The sequence below is a fragment of the Oreochromis niloticus genome, linkage group LG9 (genome assembly GCF_001858045.2).
Source record: "Oreochromis niloticus isolate F11D_XX linkage group LG9, O_niloticus_UMD_NMBU, whole genome shotgun sequence".
Lineage (NCBI taxonomy): Eukaryota > Metazoa > Chordata > Actinopteri > Cichliformes > Cichlidae > Oreochromis > Oreochromis niloticus.
The window spans coordinates 9,468,972-9,476,031 of record NC_031974.2 but is presented as its reverse complement, the minus strand read 5'-3'; the positions used below and the strand labels follow the sequence as shown (position 1 = coordinate 9,476,031).

Here is a 7,060-nt window from a genome sequence, read left to right as displayed (position 1 = left end):
TAATTAGTTACTGAAAGACTCTTTAATCTCTTAAGACTATGTAGCTATAATAAATGCAATCATAACAAACTTGACTTTAAGGGATCCATTTCCACTTGCACATACGGCAAGCTGTGAAAATAAAATGTAACGTTACATTTAATCCTCACTCAGTTACACTAATACTGAAGTCTCACTGCATAGCCAGGCAGCAGCAGAAGCAGTGGGCATTAGCATCAACCGTCAGCTTGCAGCATTAGTGGCAGTTCATGCCCACGAATCTCATGAGGCGTTCCGGAAATCAGCTGGTGACACACTCTTTAAACTAGCTGATAAATAACACTGATTCCCCTTTGGCTTTCATTAAATGGAGGTTGTGAAGTCTGTGCTCCAAAGCAGTGAAAATTATCCATTCTGAATTCAGTCACTAACTTCATTACATGTGCAACATGTACCTTTATTACCCGTCATTTATTCTCCGACAGTGTGGCTGAGTGTGTGCAGCTTTTTCATCTTCCCGTTGCAGCTTAGAGATCCAAACTAATGACCGCAGTCTGACCACTAGTCATGTCTCAGTGTGAGTCAAAGAGGGTCTATTGTTTTACAACCACTTAGACCAGAGGTTCAGGAGCAAGGTTTAAATGACTCAGGCGTTCTGCAATACTGAGGTGTGCTAGGCAACCTACAGCCAGTTGTACTGTGTCGAGAGACTGCAAGGTTATGCCTCCTTTAGTTCAAATCTTAAATTGGAAGCTCACCATAATCAGTTTGATTGTTCAATAATTCATCTGTCACTGTGTAAAATAGTCACTTTGGGAGGAGGTTGATGAGGGGAACCAGGCTGCACTAAATCCCCTTAGAATAATTATGCATGGTACAAAACACATAAAAGCAGCCCATGAGTAGAATAAAAAAAATCTCCATATTAGATTTTAATACGACTTTATACTGTTCTTGTTTTTTAATCATGCTTATTATTGTAGATATGCTAATCATTATTTATCAAGAGCCTCCAAATGTTTTTTTTGGCTTCTGGGGGACTTCAGGTTTATAATAGGGGAGATCAAGAAGTGTCTGTGTGATGTGAACATCTTAATGAGCAAAGAAACTAAGCAACGAGGAGTATAGCAGAATGTAAATGGCTATTAGTGAAGTTTGACCCTTGTTAACACCACCATGACAAATATTTAAGCTAATTATAAACCCAGTTGAGAGTTAAGTACTTGATTAATTAACTGCAAACACCAACGCATGACATTTACCGTGTGAAGTTTAGACAGATTGTCATTTAGGATTAAAACTATAGACAGTGTAACTGATGATGACTCTGCCAAAATGAGAACAAAATACTATATACCTAAGTAACTGTATTACCGCTAATAATAAAAGTTCTAAACGGCACCAACATGACAACTACAGTGATGAGGTTTATTTTAGTAATGGAGTAGATGAAGTGTTGGCACACTTGTCACACAGAGGTGATTCCAATAGGAAATTATACTTTTGTACAAGGTTTAAAACATGTTTATATCTGCTGGGTTGCCACACATTACTCTCAAATAAAATCAGTTTTATTTATATAGGACCAAATCACAGCAACAGCTGCCTCATGACACTTTGTATTGTAAGGTAAAGACCATACAAAAGCATCAAGACAATTCTAACAATGAAACAGATCCTGATGAGCAACCAGCTGGTGACAGTGGAAAGGAAAAACTCCCTTTTAACAGGAAGAAACGTTCAGGAGTGCTCTGTATCTAATATTTAATAAGGAGAGATCACTTGGAAGAACTGAATGTGATTTATTGAGATAGAGAAATGCATTTGCCGATGTGACTCCAATGACAGTGGCTACGCTGATTAGTAACATTATGATACATGAGATGTTAGAGGAGGCAATGGGGAATTCTTCTACCTTGTTCTATTGAAACTATTGTTCTCCTCGACCTCTCCAACCATGTTGTACACACTCTTTCTCCTCTTTCATTTCTATCCATTGTTTATATCAACTTTAAACTCACCTTCCTGGCTGTGCACTCCAAACCAGCATATCAATCATCGTGTTTAGGAAATTTCATCTGTGCTGTAGCTGTGTTTAACTTCTGCCAACTGTGGTTGGCATAACCAGTTTACACAATGACACATGTCACGCTTTAAGACTTAACCAAAAGACTCATTCATTAAGTAAATAGATATAGAAAATTGGATTTGGTGTTTGATTTTACTCAGAAAAGCTAACATTGGAGTTTTTTTTTTTTTAAATGACTCTGTTGGCTTTGTTGGAGGAACTGACACATCTGTTTTGGCTTCATGTTAAACTGATTTTAATACAAATCATTTCATTATAATTTTTTTCTGTGCATTTTTTCCATTCTCTTTTTTTTCAACAACAATTGAATCAATAAGGCACTCAACTCAAAAGTAAATTCAGTTTCAAGCAAAGTCTTAAGTACACATATATCAGTCCATACACTCCTGAAGAAGAAGGCAGGTCTGATTGCCATTGCCACAAGGAGAACAACCAGCTTCTTAAACACAAAGGTGCTGAGATGCACTGGCTTAGGAGATGGTGAACAGAGAGGATGCTTTTCATTATGTAATGTATGCTTACTCACGTTCTGTCTCTTCCTGAGACCCAGAAATAATTTCCCCTTGAATGACTGAGGATCTTCTAATCACTTAAATACATCTCAAGAAGACAAAAGAGTAAAAGCAGAGGAGGATCCTAAATGAGCTGAAACACAAGAGCACATCTTTTATCAAGTGGCATGACAAATAAATGCCACATCCATATTCATACTGTGTAAAACTGGAACTGACCAGTTCTCATCTCTTCCTTGCACATCTTTCTCATGTTGTGACGTAACACATGGCCGATGGGGGAAATGTAGTAAAGTAGGGCACAGGTGATTCTAATTATGAAGAAACACATGAGGGCAGGAAGTGAAGTCCTCTGCAATGAGACCAAAGCTGAGAGTTTCCTCGCCATGTACTGACAGAAATGTAGTTACATTTCCCAGGAGGTGCATGTCAGGTTACGTGGAAGGTTGGGTAAAAATGGGGTTCTGGTTCTGGTTTAAGTTACAGCGTAGATTTCCCACAGACGCATCATTGACGCATCAGTCTTCACATCTATTCCAAAATTCAGGTTAAAGCAACCAACTCTGTGTATAAACTTAAACTAGGAGTTAATTAAAACAGGTGATCAGAGTTAGTTCAATAAATAAGTTCTGTATATTCACCCTCAATTAGGCTTATGTGTGGGCAATGGAAAAACAACATCTACATTAGAGCTCCAATGCATGATCATTTTACATGGCAACAGGTAACTAAAGAGCACAGCCTCCATTTTAATCCAGTGGACTGAGAAAGATGAGTGCACATCAGTGTAGACCAGGCAATTTGTCTTAAAAAAAACAGGACACAGGAAATGAGTCATTTTAACCAGCATTATCTGATCCATCATCTCTTAGTGAACTTGAATATGCTTTAGCAGATAAAATGTATGTGGTGGGATTTTTTTTAAACTGCATTTTTGTATGTTTTCAGTGAAAATCACAGCAAATAAATCAGACACCAACAAACTAGATCTTTATTGGTGGATTCCATACATGTATTAAGGTCAGTGATTTAAAAACAAAAAATAGTGACTCTTATTGTCCATTATATTTAGAAGATTCACATGAGTCATATATGAGTCATATATACCAGTGGGTAGATTGCATTAACCAATCAGCTGTAACGTGACATAGGCCAAATGCTGGGGGCAGCAAATGAACATGAGAATACTGAACCAGCAGGTAAGAGTCTGCTTATGGATCAGTGTATTAGTTAGACCAGTTAAGGACAATTTCAATGATTTGTGTTAGGAAAGATGCCAAAGTCAAACTTTAAAATTTGACACATGTGTTGTACATTGAGTTGCTAAACTTTTTTTTTTCACCTTCATTAGTTTAACATAAAATGCTATCAGAGCAGATTCAGAGCCTCTGCAGCCTGGATTGAAAAGTTCTTTTGGCCTCAACTTCACTCAGAAATCTTTGCATCTTTTCAGTTATTTTTATTGATCACTGTTTTAGGTGAAAAACCAGTCATACAGACAGAGCTTACTTTAAACAGTAGTTGCTATAGCAACATAAGGTAAATGTTTCAGTGCAGGGGGAACTGGCTGACAACCAGACAGCTACCTCGTTGTCCACAGCGATACAGAGTTATACTGTTGGAAACATGTGGCCTTTAGATTTTGCTCTGAGCTGATAAATCCAAAATGTCCAGCGATCACAAATATAAACTCATAATGAAATCATGTGTGTTAATATAACAAATACAGGGACATACCTGAGGTGCTTATTAATCACCTCAGGTATGTGCTTTGAGAACAACTGTGTGAATGAGGAAATGAAAAATGTCATGTCTAATGTGAAAGATGCACTTTATAGCTCTTAACTGGATCTTGTAAAACAATAGTGGTTAGTCAGTGCCAATGACTACAAAAACAAACAAAAACAAGGACAACGTAATAGCTCCCCAAAAGTAAAGGCAAAATGTCTCTTTCGCCCCCTGGTGTCTGGGTAAAATACATGTCATAAACAAAGGTCAAAGTGGAGCTTAGTTTATTTTAATGTGCTGCAATCAGGCGTTGCTTCAAGTAAAAACATGAGGATACTTGCTAAATAGTAAGAAAATGTTGACATCTCACAACCTGTTTACACTGTCAACACATCCTTTCTTTCTTTCTCTCATTGCATGCTGGGAGTGTGGTGTGAAGCGTGTGGTGAGTCTGACTGAGAGGACTTGATTGCAAACATTCCTCTGTTTATCAGTGATGAATTACTGGTGAGAAAGTTGTCTTGACATGTGACTTCTGGTGCTTTGGAGTGTTTTAGTTGTGGCAAGGTTGTGCACCCCCACTGAATAAGGGGTCAGGTAATGTACAATGGAGGATTTTGCATTGGGCCATTGCTGTTAATAGTTTTGTGCCCAAGGTTAAGAAAGATGCAAGTGAATGATGTCCCTTTTATCAAGAAATAGAAACAATTTTTCATATGTTTCTTGAATGTAAATGCGTGTCTTTAAAAAATGTGGAGTGGCTTAGTCTCCATTGGCATTTTGGTTTGGTGCCCCCCCCCCAAAAAAAGGAAGCAGTTAAATTTTGTGCTGGGTCAACCAAAATTTTCTCTATATAAAAGTAGAAAAGATAAAATAAATAATAGGGGGTTGATACAACTTTCATTTTGCTGGTTAAATATAGAGTTAAAGCCAAATTTTAGTTTTGTTCATTGTTGAATAATTTAACTGATTTTTCTTCTCAGTGGTGTTTTAATAATGTGGTGTGTTCTGTTGTAGATGGTCAATTATACTTCAGCCCTGTATTTCTGTGAATTTGTTTTTTCCTTCTCTGACAAAACCTGATGTCTATTTGAGAAATAAATGTGTTGTTTAAAAATAATAATAATTCAATCTTCACCTGCTTATTAGCCTCCAACTTGTGTTTTTCCACTTCCACCCTCTGTCTCTTTAGCTCTAACTTTTGCCTTTCCTTTTTTATATGACATTTACAACAACATTAGCTCTTTCTGCTGCTCAAAAGTCAAGGTTCCTGGTGAAACTCCGTGGCACTATTAATGGCACCAGCCACGAACACACCCTTTCAATCAACTGCAACTTAATCTCAGATTTCAGTGCCTTTACAATGCTTATCACCAAGCCCACTTAAAGTTCATACTCATCTGCAACTTTCAACAGCTGATCTTTAAAGCATTGATCTAGGAAACTTTCACACGGTGCAACAACAAATTCCTCTATACCTGCCATGACTCTTCAAGGCTCATGCAGAAAACAATAAAAACAGTCAACAAAACAGTGTTGCCCCAGGCCAATTAGTGCACTTAAAGACAAATATTCTTCACTAAAGTGGAAATCTCAGCCTACTTACCTGCCTATCCCAGCTTACCTATATCATAAGCCCTAGTCTTCATGCAGATTAGCGGTGGGCTTTTTAAACATTCAACCCAGTAACCAGGTTAGGCCCCCAACAAGCTGGCTACTCACCTGACAGCTCTGTAAATGTTGCCAAGCCAAATGCTCTGAGTGCATCGGCACACACACGCAAGCACGCACCTAAACAAAAAACCAACCAACCAACCAAACAAACCAAAACGGACAAACGGACTATGCTGCCATTCCTACAAAGGGAGACTCCACAAACACTTATCCCACTTCAGAACCTCACAATCACTGCTAATCAGTCACACCTGCTTGGTGTCACACTAACCTGAGACACAATTCAAATGAATCAAAATAACAACCCAAATTCAAAAACAAGCATCTCTTAGACACAAGGTAAAGCAAACAATTCACATTGCATGATTCAACAAACCTACTATCCTGGCAACAAATCCATACAACCAAACCCAAAACGGCTATAAACAAATCATACTTAAATGGACGAGCCTCCACTTGTCACATACTGGGCCATGACAAAAACCCAGAGTTGCATGGGAATGTCTTCCAAATCATTTTATTTCAAGTAAATAAAACAGAAAAAAGCAAACTATTGTCAAAAGCACAAATTACGGTGTGTTTGTAGTCAGCATCCTCAGTGGTGTGAAGGAGTACATGGGTGGAAAAATGATGTATGTAATGGTGTTAAATGCAAGAACTGAACTAAACCAAAAGCAACCAGAGCCCAACCAGGTGTCTCAGGAGAATGAGCTGGCGCACAGCTACGCTCTAAAGGCTTTTGATGGAGCCCTGGCTTACTGGGCCCAGGTGCTGCCAGTGTTACTAGTTGTGAACAGGAACTCCGCCTCTCCAGTGCCTGCAAACAAGACACAAGCAGCCCATAAGGAAGGCAGGGTGCTGCGGGTCATCACAATCACCAAACACTGTTTAGTTTGCCATACAATGTATCTTCTAAGTCAAGTTTAGAGTTTCTGTATTTCCGAGGGTTAGAAAAGAATCTGTGACACACACAGATGGGAAAGATGTAAAAAGAGAGAACAAGAGAGGAAGATGTGAGATTATTTTCAAAAAGAGGTGCAGCTCAGCAAGTAAAATTGCAAGTTTTAAAATCAGATAT

General features: G+C 38.3%; 1 long non-coding RNA gene across 1 annotated transcript; it reads right to left on the bottom strand.

The window, feature by feature from the left end:
• Positions 1–2,289: 2,289 nt before the first annotated feature.
• Positions 2,290–6,220, bottom strand: LOC109203541 (uncharacterized). The gene is made up of 3 exons (XR_002063272.2): positions 6,031–6,220; positions 2,800–2,932; positions 2,290–2,713 (listed from the first exon to the last, which is right to left on the bottom strand). It is a non-coding gene; the product is annotated as an uncharacterized LOC109203541 (long non-coding RNA).
• Between the last annotated feature and the right edge of the window lie 840 nt (positions 6,221–7,060).